Source organism: Corvus hawaiiensis, chromosome 1, assembly GCF_020740725.1.
Source record: "Corvus hawaiiensis isolate bCorHaw1 chromosome 1, bCorHaw1.pri.cur, whole genome shotgun sequence".
Classification (NCBI taxonomy): domain Eukaryota; kingdom Metazoa; phylum Chordata; class Aves; order Passeriformes; family Corvidae; genus Corvus; species Corvus hawaiiensis.
The window spans coordinates 9,966,113-9,984,442 of record NC_063213.1 but is presented as its reverse complement, the minus strand read 5'-3'; the positions used below and the strand labels follow the sequence as shown (position 1 = coordinate 9,984,442).

General features: G+C 39.5%; 1 protein-coding gene across 3 annotated transcripts in view; it reads right to left on the bottom strand.

Annotated features, from left to right (window-relative positions):
* Positions 1 to 16,527, bottom strand: part of ZMYND11 (zinc finger MYND-type containing 11) — a 105,556-nt gene extending 89,029 nt beyond the window's left edge. For all 3 annotated transcript variants that reach the window (XM_048328640.1, XM_048328721.1, XM_048328818.1), the window contains exon 1: positions 16,309 to 16,527. The gene's annotated coding sequence lies outside the window, so the exon portion shown is untranslated. The remainder of the gene's footprint in view (positions 1 to 16,308) is intronic.
* Between the last annotated feature and the right edge of the window lie 1,803 nt (positions 16,528 to 18,330).

The following is an 18,330-nucleotide window of genomic DNA, read 5'->3' as shown; positions in this document are numbered from 1 at the left end:
GAACCATTACACAAAAAGTTGTGTCCAGAAGGCCTAGCTAAGGTACCCAACTTCAGCACCACAATTAACAATGGTGTGCAGTTTAGGAAATCTGACAAGTGGCTTTTATCCTTTGCTCTCCACGAGGGCAAAATAATTACACTCAATAACTAACGCTGTCCAGGCAATTCTGCTGGAAATAGTCCTGGACACCTCCAGTTAGCTTACAGTCAATGCACTATTTTGGTGACTTTAGGCAAAACAGAAACAGTCCCCATCACAAATTTCTACAATAGACAAAAATAACATGACCACATTAAGCTGCTTTCCCCTGTCACCCCTGATGAACTTCATATGGCAAACAGACCAAAAGCCCCCGCTGAGCCCCTGAAGCTGAATGTGAAACGGAAATATCACAAAAAAACACTGCCAGCATCCCAGAACATGACTCACACTGCGTAAGTACCAAATCACTACATTTAGAAGATTCTCATCTGGTTATTTTGTGTGGATAGATCAAGCACTCTGAAACTCCATTTGCTGAAGGAAGCAGACTGAGCGCCAGGGCTCCTAACTTGGTAGTCACCTCCTGTGCTAGTTAACTTCAGGCAAGTCACTGCATATCTCTACACTACCATTTCCAAATGCAAAACTAATTACACTAATCCCTTTTCTGCAGCACTTAAACATCTATGGATGAAAAGAATTATCCTAAGAATATTAGAGCAAAGAAGTAAAATACTGCATGGGAAGCCAGGGCCAAGTCTCTTCTGTCAATCTATCCCTTCTGACATGTATAAACTCTTCAAGAAAGAAATTACTACAAAATGCTGTTTAAAATTGATGGACCTTCCTGAGCAGAGTAAAATGGGGAACTGATAAGGGAAAACCACTGATAGAAGAGAAGGAAAGATGTAAACTGTCCTAAGGGCCAGATTTTCAAAGATGTCTGCAAACAGATATGAGGTCCATTCATGATGAGATTTTCAGAACCAATGTTTATTTAGTCCCGCTAACATCAATTGCAGCTAATTAGTGCTGCCTTTGCAGACAACTGCAACTTTAATCACTCTAATCATTGAATCTGACCTCAAGTAAATAAACTAAAACAACACTGTTTAATGTTGCTTGTATGACTATTGTGGAAAACTTTAGACAGAAATGTGACTTTTAAACTGCAGTTTAGCAAGCCATAAATACTAATGAGATCATGTGCTGTTTTGTCTTGTGATAATTTTTTCCTACTAAAATCTTGCTTCTTTTTTTAACCTAATAAGCACATCACTAGTCTAAGCACATTCATTGTTCAAAGTTTAAATTTACAGCTAAAATAAAGAGAGGTTGCTTACCAATAACCAGAATTCTTTGAGACACGAATTCTTCATGTATATTCAAACTACTGGGCTACATATGTGTCCTTTCACTTAAGACTAGTCTTGTATCTTTGCAACGAATAAGTATATAAGGTACTGACTGTGCCACTTTTGGTTTCCTCCCAACCATAAAAAGTCAGATAAATTTTAAAAATTCTGAGGGAGAACAAAGTAATGAAAATAGAAAACACTAATGTGAACTAAATATATTTTTTAGAAGTTGCCTGTTGGTAAATCACCTCTTTTTCTATTTTGAGTGCACTAGTACAATTTATCGTAGTGACTTCAACAGCTACACCTGGCCACTAAGCACCTGAGGGCATGGAGTCTTTTACAGAAACCATTCTAGCACTAAGAGCATATGGTGAAGCTACTGATGGATCTACAGATAGCATCACCTCCAGTACCTCAACTGTTTCTTAACAATGTTTTGTTCTCTAGAGAAGTACTCTGTAGTGGCAGTGGGAGATTCATCTTAGCAGTCTGATAGCGAATTTTGACACAGTCACCAACTGACTTCGACAGTCTGTGTGGAAATGGCTGAACTGTTAAACCCCCCAGAAAACACACAATGAATAGCCTGAAGCATTTAAATGTGTGAATACAGAAGTAGACAACCCATAACATAAAAGTATAAAATAACAAATTCTGCTTTAGAGGCAGAACCAGCAATGAAATTTTTGAGTTTAAATAAAACCGGCTGATTAAAAAGTATAATTCTACCATGATTTGAGACAGAAAATGAAGAATGTTATTCATAGGAACATATGTGGCTCCTGCAAAAGCCTCTGAGGAAGTGGCCTTGATGAAAGCAGAAGCAGTAAACACCAAGCCCAAGACCTTAATGAAGCTAAGTGAGAATTCAAACTCTTTTAGCCTTAAGCAGATATTCCATAACAGCTTTAATAAATGATACAGAAGGAGGAAAAAAAAAAAAAGGTAAGAAGCCACATGGTTCTCATTCCCATAATGTGCAGCATGTGGATGCTGGATGGCTTTCCTCATTGAAGTATTCCTGATTTTTTTTCATAGGAAAAAGTCCACAGATGACAGAAAAATATCCAGCTAGACAGACACTAAAGTGGGTAAGATACCTGTCTGTCCCAAAGCACTGACAAATGGGGCTTCAATCCTTTCACTTACACATGACAGGTTGGCTGCCGTCACAAGGGCTTGTCATGGCATTTTCACTGGGTTTCATACAGAAGAAATAGGTAAAATTATTTAAGTTGGGTTACACAGGAAAATTCTTTCCAAAAACAAGGCCAAGCCATTGAACAGACAAAAATTAAAAGAACAGCAATTTTCAGAAGCACATACATTGTCGTAAATCTTTCTGTTGCGGAAGTACATAGTACGTTATTTACTATTTTTACTAGAAATGAAGTTATGTAAAAACAACTACTAACAATAAGAAACACCAGTGTTAATGTGCAAATTCTAAGATATCTTCAAAACAATTTTTTCCATTTCTAGAAAAACAAAGAAACCCTAAACCTCTTTTTGTGAACAATCTATTTGAGTTGGGTATGATTTCACTCACAAATACTAGTCAAAAGCACTTTTCTTGAAATCATTTTCAAAATGAAAACTGCTTTTCCATCTACTTCTAATATCTTTGTCTAATGGGGTATATACACACTGGATTAAACATCTCTAAATAAACAAGTTATTTTTAGGATAACACTGCGACAGTTCTTGTAAATATTAGACTGCTATGGTTATGCAGTATGGTCTAATACTGGATTATTTTGAAGTCCTCTGGAAATCTATTCTTGGTTAATATTGACTATTAATACCCATCAGTTTTAAGAGCAAGCTTGCAGCTTTGAAGCTCATATCTCTTCAAAATAACTCTCCACAACAGGATGTGGCTTGGGTTCTTTTTCACCGACATCTTAGTCTACAGTAACAAACAGCAAGTCCTTCCTACTGTAATTTAAGCAGGATTCTGAGAGACTGAGTGGTAAATGATAAAATATGCCTTTGTATGTAGAAGAGAAACATTTCTGTGCCAGCAGTTGATTGCCACATGCAGATCTGTGATTGCCTAAGTCCTTTTGACATCACCGCATAAATTGGCTCCCGCTCCCTTGTTGACACACATGTAAAATCCATGCATGATAACCTTGTAAAAATATATACAGTTTAACTACAATACAAACAAGCATTATTTCTCCTACCAGTGAATTATATCCATTCCTGCTGCATAATATATCATATGTTTAACAGTGCACACTACTCAGCAACTTAACCTATTTCATAAACTCTGAAAACCTACCTCTTCTATGAATGCTATTACTGACTATGCCACTTCATATTTTTTCTGTACTGTATCATGCCACACTTTATTCATGCACAAATACTAAATGTAATTTGGAGCAGGGATTTTCCTAACTTTTTTTATCCTGTGCTGTTATTTTATATGTTTCCAAGTACATATGCATTACTATTTAAATAAACAACAGTAACAAAATCCAGATGAAACTTTACAGAAATGTAGGTACTCAGAATGTAATTAGCCAAACTGGAATTCAGCCAGGCCAACATCCCTACTCTTGTGGAAAACACCAACAGATCATACAAATGGCTTGAATGGGTCAAAATCATAAGTACATACATATATACTTTAAATGAAATTTCCAAACACAGTACACCATCATCTATCACTTTCTGATTATCTACCACAGCTATCAAAGGTGCTAGAGCTTCATTACCAAACGCCGTCTCAAGGCTACCTCCATTGCAGCCTGCTGTAGTCTGAGATGCAGGAAGTGAAGGTCATCATTTAAATTCAAGACAAAGAGACTGTAAATCAGCACTTCTGCCCGATGTGGGGGTTCCTGCGACAGCAGCTCACCAGCAGCTCTCCACCCGGTCTGGCAGCTCAGGTAATTTCATTAATTCAGTGGAACTCAGAAGAAACGTTGGAAACCAGGGCTGTAATTTCATGCTGTCAAGAGCTCTTTTTGTTTCCCAAGTTTAGCAACATAGATGTGAAAATGTTTGATACCCACTGCAATATTGCACTTCATGTATTGTTTGATAATCATCTGGTCACCACACCCACCAGAACGGGCTGAGCTCACGGGGGACGCTTGTTTGCTCTCCTGCCAGGACTTTAGCCTTCTTTAACACCCTGTCCTTTGACAGCTCCTAAACTGCAATTCAGCCACCCAAAGCTGCTTTTAAGAGGCATCTTCAGCTCTTCAAAACCTGAAAGTATGTTGCATTAACACTGACACTTTGCTTTTATTGTCACTGAATTCTCATTTTCCTTTGACATGCAGCTGATTTCAGCACCTTTCTTTCTTTAACCTCACCGAGCTGCCTTCCATGACTGAATCCCCTATTAGTGATAAAGAAATACACAGTGAGGACACAGCACATTCGTCTGAGTTTGCAGCCCTTTCAATGTTCTTCCAAAAGCAAGAGAGCAAAAGTATCAGATCCCTATTTCAACTGGCTCAGTGAGGTCTTACTCAGCAGTGGGATGGCATTCATGAAACCTTTAGTCAAATTTCTCCTCTACTGTCGGACTCCTCATGTACATATATCATGACATTACTTCAAAAAAGGAATGACATCCCAGAATTCCCAGGTGAAAGTATAACAAGAAGTTGTACCAAAATTGTAATAAACTAACATGATAAAGCAGAGGAGCTATTAGAAGTTGGAGAGTGAAACCATTGAAAAATTCACTAAATAAACACCAAATAAGATGAACAACTGACCCTCTCCTTTGTTCAGAGTCTCCCTGCTGAATATACAGAGAGATACTTAACACGATCATAGCCTCTCATCTGATGAAGCTTTCAGTGTACATCAGGAAAGCACAAGGAAATACGCCAAGGGATCCCGACACAAACAGATGGAATTGGCACGTCTGGATTCTGAGCCTTCATCGAACAAGAGGGAAATACAGTTCCCATCTTCATATGAAACATGACTTTCTTGTTCCACCTGCACTCAGACAGATAACAATACCTCACAAGAGCATGAACTTCCCTTTTCATCTCTACAGAGAAATAACTGAAAAGCACACGGGTGACCCTTTAAAAAACTGCTGGTGCCAAGTGCATCACTGCCAAGGAATTTACCATCTCTCCCTGGACAAGATACTTGCCTATTGCATACCAAGGGGAGATTTATTTCATTGTGAGTAACTCCCTCAGAAAATACAGGACACTTAAAAGCATCATGACATTTTCCTCTGCTTGTCACTGCCACCTATTAGCTGCTGCTACACTTATTTCCCTTTTTATGTATTTAGATGACTGGGTTTCTATAGTTGCAGCATTTAAGTCTAAGCTATTAAGTTTTCTAGTGCTGTTGACATAAAATACAAACTTCTCCCACTTTCTTTCACATTATTATACTTACAGAATAAGCCATTTTCAGAGTAATATTTAAATTCAGAAAGTTATTTGGGCTTATAATTTTAAAATGTGGCTTTCATTTTCATGCTCACAAACTATATCTGTTATGAAAATATTTCATAGCAAGCTGCTACCTAATTAGATGACTTAAACTCTGTATTTAAAAGAACTGCCAAAGAATATAAAAATCAGATTTTTTCTTTGTTTGCTATGATGTGCTTTTTTCTACTTATATTATGTACAGGACAAAAAACAGTTGAGTGATAAGACCATGAATTCACATTGTGTTTTCCTTTATAATGTTCATCAGCTAACTGGGGTGTTCATAGGTTGTTTTTCTTTTTTGTTTTCTTTTTTTTTTTTTCCCCAAAAGCAACATTTAGAAGCCAATAACCCAAAGTGTATTACTGAACACTTTAACAGTGTCCAGTAGGTAGAAGACCTAGCTGCACACTGATTAAATGATTTAACTGCTAGATCAATGAATGCAGCATGAATTAAAATGGCTGCAAGCTTTTCCGGGCATAAGATCAGACCTAAAAAATAGACACCTTACTTTTTATTTCACATTTCAAAGAAAATGCAATAATTTCTTTTAAAAAGAAAAAAGATACATGTTTTCCTGACAGAAATAACACAGCTTTATTCTAATATATAGTGACTAAACCATATATTTTAATTGTCAAAGATCTGACTACATTTTGCCATTCTCATACTGAATAACCTCACTCAAGGAAAAAGCAGTCTCTGCTCAGGAAACATAATGGTGTTAGGATTTGGTCCAAAGTGAACTGTTATCTCACGCGTGAAGATAATGAATGTTAATTTAAAATAATGTTCTTTCAACTCCAGGGTTTTTTTCATATAATCAATCAGGCCTGAAAGTGTGTGCATGCGCGCTCTCTCTCACATGCACTCTCTCTGTCACTTACCCATAAATACTTCATTTTATATTCTCATTCCCAGAGATTCAGAAAATTTTCTGCAGGTGTAAACTAATATTGCTCTACTAAAGTCAACAGAGCTGCACCAAATGACATTAGCAAAGTCAGTGGTCCTGCCTCCTGTCTCTTGTGACAAGGCTGTACCTGACTTCCACTTAATGTCCATCTCACAACAAACTCTCCCTTTCTTCCTTTCAAATGTGCATTTCCCAGCTCTTACTGGTACTCAACAGACAACCACTATGGCTTTTCACTAACTCGACCCTCAAGGTCTCTTATCTCCACCAAATCCCTCAGAGAAGCAGGTATGACATGGCTCTTTTCTGCAACCTAGGAAGAAGCTCTCGGAAAGTGCAAAGACAAAAAGCACTGCAGTGGGAGGCTGCAAGGCATGTAGAGAGGACAGAACAGGCTTGACCTAAAAAGCAGTAGGCTTCAACATTACAGCTAAAATACTCATCTACTACAGGAAAGAGAAATTAACACATTAAAAAAATGGAACAAATAAAACTTCTACATTTAGACTATCGCTCCTGTAAAAACAGGAGCCATAATCTAAATTACTGTTGTTTGGAAATAGTACAGAAAACAAGTATTCTGTAGCTTTCAACCTCAGCAAATTGCCTGATTTTTGACACCTTTTTAGGAGACATCTGATGGCTGGAAACAAGACTCTGGATTACATGACATGCTAGTTTGATCAAGAAAGGCAGTTCTCCTGAAGAAGAGCCAAGCAGAAATTTGGATACCATTCCTTCCCACTGGCCCAGGAAACACTGTAACTGCTTATCCACTAATTTGGCAGAGCAAACCATGTTCAGCTCCTCACTCCTTGGTGCACCTGTACTCCAAGCATCTGCGCCACCACGCAGCTTTAGCTGATATTTATTGGTATTTCCTGTGCCTGTGTGAGGAACAAAAATCCTTCCATTTTATTGAAAGCTCCATGTTTTCAGGAATTAGTGCTACAACTTAGGCTAATATTTGGTTGACCGGAAATGTGGGTATTTTTATAATACTTTTTAAAACTATTGAGAAAAAGAATATCAGCATGAATTTAAAAAATCAATAAAACTGGTTCCTGGAGATGGTTGGCTCTTAATCTGTATTTCCTAAAAGGTGCAAGTTCAATAAAAAGAGGAAATCTCATGTCTGGAACCAGAGAGAAGTTAGGAGTATGCTTCCAATTAGGACATTTACAAAGAAGCCTTCTGGGAGCCAGGAGAGTGGAAAGTGTGCAGGAAAACGAAGAATCTCTTTCTTACAACAAGTATTTCCTGTAAGTCTATTTACTTCAGGTCAGTGTAAGCAGAAGATGAAGACAAAGCTACAAAACTGAAAGACACAATTACAGATTGAGAGTGTCCATGTTTCTCACTTTCCAACACTGTCAGTCTGAAATGCTCCCAGGTATGCATCAGCACTCTCCTTCAGAAAGTAATGTCAGTGAAACAAAACATTTTCTTTTAACACGCAAACAAAGAAACAAACAATATTTTAATATGGCAGCTTTTAAACAGCCTGATATTCCATTCTAGTCAGACTGCTAAGAGGTGGGACATCCTGAGTTATCTGTGAGCAAAGTGTACATCCCTTCTCATTGTTCCTCACATTTCACTATGACCAAGAAAAGTTTTGAGAAAGCTATTTTTATTTGGGAAAAAAAAATTAAATTATCTTTTTTTTTTAATATTAGTGCCAATGCCAAATTATTCAGTGTGCTGTATTATATTCAAGTGTCAGCTTGCATGTGATGACTGACACCAAAGCTTCCCGAGAAAAGGTCCATGCAGCCAGTTCTTAGGAACGTCCTAAATTCTCAACTATAGTTATGTGAAGCTAAAAATGGTGCCAATCTGGTTCCTAGGAAAACAACTAATAACAATTCTTCGCTTTTAATTAAAAAGAAAGAAAAAAGTTTTCTGCAATTGTGAGTGTTTAACAAAGAAGGAATAGAAGCACAAGGTGAGGAGAACATTACCCACTCTAAACAATTTGTTGCATGGAGCAAAAAGGATTGCCTAGATTTGCCTACTGTTGTCAGGTAAATGATAAGAACAGGATGAATCAAGAAAACTTTCAGAATTCAGGTTTTTAATTTATGTTATATGGGAAAAAAAAATTGATTACTTAATCTGCTTGCACATTCACAATTTCTGTAATTTTGAAACAGTGTTAAAATACAGTTTCCTGACATATCTGTTTTCTAGCTTTCCTAATAAATATATTATTAAAAATAAACCTTTCTTCTCATAATAGTATTGGCTTTTCCAGTAGAAATTTCTTCTTTTACCATTTTCTTTATCTATAATTAAGGTTTTCTATAACACACAGGATTTAAGATATACAGAAAATGGCAGAAATCACTAACAGTGATCACTAACACTAATCCACGTTTTCTCTGTTCTTTCAAAAGCAGTTAATTCCTTCAAAGACTAATGTACATGTAGGAAAAGTGCCTTAGCTTCAATGAAAATCATCAATGTAAAATTTAGCATGTGCAAAAAAACCAACAGTCATACTGTTAATATTGAGAAGGCATAAAAATGCCCATGTAACACTGCTATGCAGCTCCATTAAAAGAATTAAAAATACAGCATTACATAAAATTGTATTGGCAAATTTTAACTGTGTTCTTCCTGGAATACTGGAGTCATACATAAGGTTTTAATTTTTAAAACTATTTTGTGAAACTAAACTTATTCATCAGTATGCTCCAAGGCCTATGCATTTTCATGCCTGTGGGAAACAAGTGCTTATATGATCAAGGTCTCCATCATTATATTAATATTAATCTATGGGTAACAATGAATTTTCTGCAGTGAATAGTGAATATCAATTTTCATCAGTGAACAATCAGTGACTGTGTGGCCTGTGATTACATTTTATGAAATAGCAATTCCTTTGTTTTGATTTTGTACAATTTTGAACCTGGATCCTAGTAATTGCTTGGGGGAAGGAGATTATGCATAAACTCTGGGTTTCAACTTGTCTCTGAAGTCAATGACAGCTCATAAGACACTGATCACAAAATTAACAACCGACCAGAAGGAAAACTGGAGAAACCCCCCACCATTCTGAGGCAGAATTTCCACTTTAATTTGTGCATGTGAATGCACACACTGCAGTGTTATGCAAGGCACAGACTCTCTCCTCTTCAGAAGTTTTCTTTTACAAGCAATGACACCAAGAAAATAGTAATAAGGCACAAGCAGCCAATGCAGGCTTGGCTGGTGCTTGGTTTCTGACTTGAGAAGCATCTGTAATTGCAAACAGGTATCTGTAGTGTGAGATCCTCTCTTACTGAATGCATAAATGTTGTGTGAGACTTAACAGAAAATGATAGCGTGCTAAGAAAGATAAAGCTCTCAGATCAGTCTCTCAGATCTTAAAGATTTGTTGAGCAATAAACATATCTTACATACTTTTAATTTCTTTTTCACTGTATACTATTTCTAGCTACTCTGGGACTCTGCTAATCATTTTCTCTCAACTCCATTTTGTTTCACTTACTCGCTTTTCCAGAAGGTTCAAATAAAACCTAAGGTTGACAGATAAGAATCACTCAGCTAAAATTAGTAAACTAAGTGCCATGTCCCGTGAGTCACAGCATGCAACTCCCATCCACCTCTCTTTAAAAGACCAGATAACAATGCCATGCCCTAAGTTAACGGGATCAAATACCCAGTTGCCAAAACACTGCTTTGGAGTACTACACCTACTAGCAGAGTCCTACAGTCTGTAACCAAAACATAGTTCAGTCAGCTGCATTAAAATCACAGATGTGAATATAATGCAAGTAGGTTTAATATTTAACATATTAACAAATATAGGAGAAATGAGAGGTAAGCAGGAATATGTTTAACTCTTCTTTTTTTCAATTACTAGACCTCAAATCAATAGTATCCTATTATGGGTAAAAAATAAATTAGAGCCCAGTCCTTTGCATGCAAAAAAATGCAATTTCCACAAAAAAAAGGTGAATGGGATATTACTGGTATTTTTGTTGTATATTTAAAATAATTTTTAATGAACTAGTGGATTTTAGTACTTTAAATTTCACTGTGTCTGGTGTTGAAATTATTTTTAAGAATTAGTCTTATATAATACTACAAGTGAGAGTTGTATGAAGACTCATAATCATTAATTCACAATGTTTTATTCTGCAATTATTTAACCTTGGAATTTCAAACTGGATACAGTGTAAAGGTATATGCAAAGATATTCTGATTGTTAGTAAGTATACCAATAAACCATATTTTACTTACATTTTTAAATATATTTCTAATTTTGAAATTACAAGTATAACTGCCTTTTTAACCAATAGTATACTTTTCTCTGCATTTTCATAACAAACACTTTTGCATTCTAGTGAAGTGTAAAATGAGAGATTGGAAGAAAATCAAAACCAGTCTTTTTATACACAAAACTCTCAATGGCTACACTTTGTTCTTATCTACATGGTATAGCTATGGGATTAGGCTCCAATGGGATATTACCAAAGCTGGCTAAAATTAGACACCATGAGCTTTAACTTGGGTTCATGGACATGTCAGTATGTATCACCACTGTGCCTGCTGTCGCCTGCCCAGAGGATTTAAAAGACCCTGGTAGTTTCAGGGAGAAAAAAAAGAGAATAAATAAATATGAATGAAATCTTACTAAAATGCTAGGTTTACCCTTAAATTTTTTTTTATATAATTCAATATTCGCAGCATGATAGAAATAAACAAGAAGACAGAGTTCAGGCTTTCACAACTTACTTGCTGGCAGACATTGGTTTAAATAGATGATAAAATTGTGTTTAAAGACTACGATTGAAAATATGGTGAAAAAAATGGGCTTGATCCAGCTCTGGTGTTTCTGGGAGCTGCCTGTGGAGAGGCCTTGGAAATCAGATGGCCCCGTGTGCCACAGGAGTTCAGCTGTGCAGGCTTGAGGCCACAGTGGTTATTGTACTGTACACAGCCACTCTGGTGTCAATCAGTCTACTCCCAGTTACCTGCACTACACCCAGGAATTAAGGGGTTTGTGGAGTTTACCACATTTGTTTTGCATTTCTTATACTCTCGCCAATAACAAATAAATTCCTGAAAAATGGAGTCATTACGTCATCTTATAAATTACCTATTTTGCAGGCTGTACTCTCACGACTGGAAAATTAAACCTTAGAACAATAACCCAATTATGAGCTAAATTTACATTCAACTGATGAAAAATGATCCAGAACCTGACAAGAACAATCTTTGCTCACAATGTTTAGCACAAGCAACACTTGACAGCCTAAAATGTATGAGCTATATGAAAGATGACATACGTTGCACTGCCCAGCTACCAAGGGCACCACGCTCCAGGTACTACACACGTACAATGGGAGTGTTCACCACATCCTGAGACTAAACAAACCCAACAAAAACTGAGGCACAAAACCTTCTGCAGATAAAGAACATGATCTGACATTACCTCCTAAACAATCAGGGCAAGAAGAATGGCTAAACAAAGTCCTGTTATATGGAAGGAAAACCACTGCAATTAATAAAATCAGGGGTCAGGATTTGAAACAAATTTATGTATTTGCTGGATAGATATGAAAAAAATTGCTCCAACAATTCTGACCTAACTTTTGAAAAAATCTCCAAACCCTACTTCATTCAGGAAAGTAAAACCTTGTGTGCATTTGGCCAGTAATTTTAAACAATTCCACATTTTACCAACCAAGTTCATCACTGGTGTGAGGCACGTATGCCTTGCACAGATTAATTTTGTTTATAGTTCTAGTTAGCATTTGTAACAACCTGCATTATGGGTAAAATACAAGTTTTACTGAAATTTATGCTAATCTGGATCCAGCTAAAAAGTCATTTAAGAAGCAAACCAGAAATTTCCCAAAAACATCTTCATCATCACCTTTCACACACTTTCACATCACAGCACACTTTCAGAACTTTTAGCCTGATTGACACTGCCTGAAGTCCTCACAGACTTCCAGAGATAAATGTTCTGAAACACTGTGGAAGGCAGATACTATGAAAACTAGTTACAGGTATGTCCAAAATTCGTGAACTTAGCTGACTGAAGTTGGGTCCTCAATTTCAAAACATGTCTGCTAATTCTAAAATTCCCCCTCATTCTCAAACTGCGTGAAATGAGACAATTTGCTAACTAACTAGATAATGCAGACATCTATGGGGGCATTTAGTTACCTAAAATTAAGGGAACATCTTCAATGTTAACTTTCATCTAGTTCCTTTTGAAGTATTTTATTCTAACCCAGTGACTGCAGATGGCACAGTTCAGTGGTCCCCAAGCTGTGGTGCACTGGTAGAAATGCTCAACAGTCTAGATGGAGCCTGAGCCAGTTCAAGATGAGTTTGAGGCCAAATTCATAGTCCATCTTCTCAGGGAGCATCACGTCACTAACTACACCCAGTATGTTTTATTTACATGCAGGCAGAAATACCAAACCCACTTCACAGCCTTTCACCTTCTCACTTGTTTTTAAGATGACCTTAGGCTGAAAACATGATCCAGGCTCTTCTGCTGCAGAAGCCTCAGGTCATCCTGAACACTCCCTTCTCCTCTCTGCTCCAAGGCAGGGGAAAACCCAGGACACCTGAACAGTAGATGCCCACAGAATGTCTACTGCCTGCAAACAGTATGGACACACAGCACATGACCTCCCAGTCACATACTGGCTGCACAGCAGTTCCAGTCATGAAATCCTTGTCACTCCAATAGTGCTCATTTTTTGTCCTGAAAAGTTATGAAGCATTGCTCTAGCTCATACTACAGAAGGACTAAGTCAAACTACTAGGAATTTTGATTTATGGTGAACAAACTCAATTTGGTTTTTTACATTTATATTTAATAGCTGGAAGTGCTTGCTTAGATTTAAAAAACAAAACAAACACCACCTTCCTTCAGAGGTGAACTACCCTGTAAAACTTTCGCTAAAAAGCTTCAATATGTCAAAGAGTATCTTCTATCACCAAGGTTTTCAGACCCCCACCCAACATCCACAGACTCCCCTTACAAAGCTGACTTCAACACAAGACAATTTCCATCACACTATCCAGTTCATAAGGTGGAGTGGAAGAGTAATTTTTCTCTCTGAGACCTTTGCTACTGAAACCCATACCAAGTATCAGCTGCAGATGCAGAGACCACCATCCACAGCACACCCAAAAGTCATCAACACAGTCACTTTTTTCTCCACTCACTAAAACCAAACTCATCATCAGCGAGATCAAGTGCTCTCTGTTGAGCTACTTACCCCATGAACCATTCCCTTCCCTCCCTTCCCCATGCAACTATCTGGTCAAAGCAGAGAGGGTTTGTTTAGGCATGGAAAAGCTGACATTTTAAGGCCATAGATCCACAGTGGGAATTAATTAATGCCATAAATCCCATAGAAGTGGGAATTATTTTGTGGGCACTTCCACTTTTATACAAAACATTAGTCAGCAAACAATCTACTTCCCTAAAGACTTTCTGTAACACACTCAAGAGTGGCTGATAATTAAAAAAAAAAAAAAAAAAAAAAAAGTGGAGAGATGCCAGGTCCTTCACACTGAAGGATGAGGAACTAGAAGAACCCAAAGGAGTGCAACCTGAACCACAAACTGGCATTTCTCCTCCCATTTTCCTCCCTCCTGACACCTGTCTCAGCATTCACCCCTAAAGAATTAAATGATTTCCTACAAAAGCAACAGAAATGAAAAAATATCAGCATTATCTAGGACAAGAAAGCATTTACTACTCTTTTTCTTTTCTACTGCAATAGGATCTTCTTAAAACTACAAAAAATAGAATTACTCCCACAATACAGAGACCATGCCAGATGATTCCAGGTTAAATCATAAAACCAACCAGCACTGAATTAAAGTTTTTTCACTCCTTTTCCTCTTCTCAAGCCACCCCATATCCAGCATCTGTAAAGTTCACAGAAGACCAAAAACAAATTCCCAAAGTCTGCTGGTTTCAGGATAAGCCCCAAAAGACACACGAAGTTTCCCAAATCTTTAACATCAGCATTTTACAGGGGGGCTGCTGTCTGGAGCACACGAAAGGTCAGGAAAGCGCACCGAAACTCCTCATCATCCTTACCACGGGCACTCCCACACCTACACTTCCATCCTTTCCCCGAAAAGAAAGGAGACAGGCCTCTGAGCAGCCCTGAGGGAGCGGGAGAAGGCGAACACCCCACAAAGTGCACCGAGGGAGTTATCTGCAAACACGGCTTCGGGGGTGCACACACACAAAGCTCCCCAGAACGCCGACAAAAGCGAGCCCGTCGACAAAAGCGAGCCCGTCGCCAGTTCGCATTCCCAGACCCGCCGAGTCCGGCACAGCCCCGGGAGGGCCCTTCTCGGCTGGGGGCAGCGAGGGCGCAGCTCCCGGAGGGCGCGGGGAGCCGGGGGGGAGGGGGGAGAGCGGAGAAATCGCCCCTTTTTTCTCCCCAGGCCCTGCCCCAGTGCACACAAGGGAGGCGAGGAAGCCCCCGGGGGTGTGCCGGGGGACGAGGCTATCCCGGGGCCCCGGTGCCCCGCCGGGCGGCGAGGCCGTCCCTGCTACGGGGGTGGCACCGCCCGCAGCCGCCGGGCGAGGAGGGCCGGGGCTCTGAGTTCACCCTTTCCCCGTCCCCTCCCCTGTCCCCCGCGGGCACGGCAGCCATGGCCCCTCGCCCGGCCTGCGGGAGCCCCGCCGTCTCTCTCCTGTGGAGCCTCGGCGCTGTCGAGCAGCTGCCATTACTCGGGCCAAGACCCGTCCTCCAAGCAGGCATCCCCCTCCCCAGCGAGGAAATGCGGTGGCGGCAGGGGTGTGTGAGCGAAAGGAAAGCGGGAGAGAGTGGGGAGCAAAGCGGTGGCCCCGCGTGTGGGAGAAAGCGGGACCGGGGGGTGACGGGGCCGAGGCCGGGCTGCACCACACCCTGCCCGGCCTCGCCTCTCACGCGAGTCCCCGGCTCCCCCGCGCCCTGCAGGCCCGCGCGGAGCGCTGGAAGCGGCGATTCTCTCCGGAGCGCCCCTCTCCCCACCCCACCTCCTCCCGCCCCGGCCCCGGGGCTGGCTGCAACTCGGCACGGGGGCACGGAGGACCCGCCGCCGCCTCCCAGCCGAAATTCGACCGGGGAAGGTGTGGGGACAAAAATAATCGCCGTTAATAATCACACGCGCTCCGCCGCCGTCCCCTTCTCCTCCTCGGTTTCCAAGCGGGCTGCCAGATAATCCTGCCCACTCCGAAAAATGAAATAATAATAATAATAAAAAAAAAAATCCCGCCTTCCATCTCCCCCCCGCAGCCCCACACATTTTATTATTAAGTATAATTGCTCCCCCCTCCTCATATGGCACCCCGCGGGGAAGGATTGCCCCCTCCCCTGGTGCCCAGCCCTTCCCCTGTCCCCTCTCCCCCATCTCCTTGGAACAGTGTGTACATGATTTTGTAGTTTTTTTAAGGCGCCATGTTTATAATCCTCCATCATATTAAAAAAAAAAAAATCCACCCAGCATGAGACACGGCGTCTCTCGCACCCCAAAGCCAGGGAGGCAGACACAGAAATATCCACAGGGCTGTAAATTCACCCCCCCTCCCGCACACACACCCCTCCTCCCCAGACTTAAAAGTCTCTCTCACCTTGTGCTGCTGGCGCTGCTTCTGCTGCTGCAGGGGGGGAGAAGTTAAGCCAGGGGAAACTTTTCAATCCCTTCCCCAGGCCGCTGCTGCCTCCTCCTTCCACATATTTTTCCCCTCAGAGTTTTATTGTGTCTGAATTTTCTCTCTCTCTCTCCTCTTCTGTCTGTCCACAGTTCAGGTTTCTGGGGTAAACAGGGTTTAGGATGGTGCTAGGGATATTTGGGAGAAGGAGAACTCTAGTGGTGTCTGCTGGAGTTGCTGTTTGTTTCTTTTATTATTTTTTTTTAATAATGCATTTGAAACGGATCTTTAACTATTTATTATATATTTATTATGTATGTATTTTGTCACAGTCTTCGGTCTGGACCCTCTCTTGTTGCAGAGGGAAAATGTGGTGCTTATCCGACTTGATACATGGAAATTCCTCCTATCATTAAGTCCAACTTGAAGAAATGACAGATAATGTTTTTAAAAGTAGACACTCACCTTGAGCAACAGAAACTAGAACATAGAGAATCAACGGCCTGTCTCAGAGTTGTCAACACGTCGTGAACTGTAGACCACAGAATCATAGAATCATTTAGATTGGAAAAGACCTTTATGATCATTGAGTCCAACTGTTAGCCATTCTTGCACTGCAGGGTTGGGAGATACATAGTAATACAAAATACATAACTTTATAGGAACATATATGTAAGTAGCAAGAGAGCATGTACGTTTTACACTGTTTTTTATGGACTGTGAGATAAATATTAATGAATGTCTAGGAAAATATATTCTGAAGTTTCTGAAATGCTTCAGGAATTATTAATGGATAAGTAACACACTTCACAATTAATTAACTTGACTAGAACTTTACTTTTATTAAAATATACTGTAAGCTTAATTCTATAAGCATTTATGTATGAAAAAAATTGAGCCATATGAGTGGTTGTTAATATTACTAAAATAGTAGAAGGAAATAGTAGTGCTAATGTTGAAAAAGATGCATCCATTGTGCCTGATCAGTCAAAGATTAAACAGAGTTTGTACACTGAACAGTGAAAGTTTCTCCTGTATGTCCAGTAAATAGGATTTCTAGTAGTGGCTAAACCCACACAGTTTCTTTGAGACTGCTGCATCAGGACTTTACGTCCACTTTGAAAATAAAATGCAAATAATGGTTAGTTGCACAGTTGTGATAAAGTCTTACTTCTGTTATGCATTTAAATATGAAAGAACATTTTACATTATCTAAAATAAATAGATAGGAAAGAAAGTGCTGGTAATCTGCTTTCAAAGAGTGCTTGAGGCATTGGGCAGATACCCAATAGTGGTACTATAATTTATTAACTGCATTATATTGCTTGTATTAATAAAAAGCAAATGAAATTTACAGGCAATTTTTTTAAGTAAAAAGGGATTTACTGTCAATATAATTACAAAAATACTACCTTATTTTAAGCATTTATTTGTGATGTTTGGCTGTGATTTCGTTAAGGCATGTCATTTTCAAAAGAAGTTAGATAGAAATATATGCCAAGTTTCCATGGGATATTGCTGGCTTGCCTGTCTTAGCTTTCTTTGAAACCATCTCTGTTCAAATTGCATCTGAGCTATATTTACATACGGGGGAAGAAAAAAGAAGTTGGGGTCATTATAGTTTCTGCTGTTTCTACCGTGCAGTCAAGCCAACAGCACTGCTCAAGCCAGCATGGTTAAGGCACACTGATTTTTGCATCCAGAATCAGAGGACAAACAAACATAGCTAGCAGCCACATAACCATTTTTAATTCTTCACCCCAAACAGCCAGGTATCCCCAACAACTGGGTCGCCTGGGGGGATTTGCCATAACTCCAAAACAAAGCTCCAAAGCCAGTCTCAGCTTCTCTAGTGAAAGATTTATTGCTCTGCCGCAGTGCCTTCTCCTTACCTATGTAAATATTTATTTAAGGCAGAAGTTCAGCTATCTTCAGTATAAAGAGGTTTTAGCCCTTTATCTCTCACAGGACCCATAGAGAGCTGTCAAATAAATACTCAGG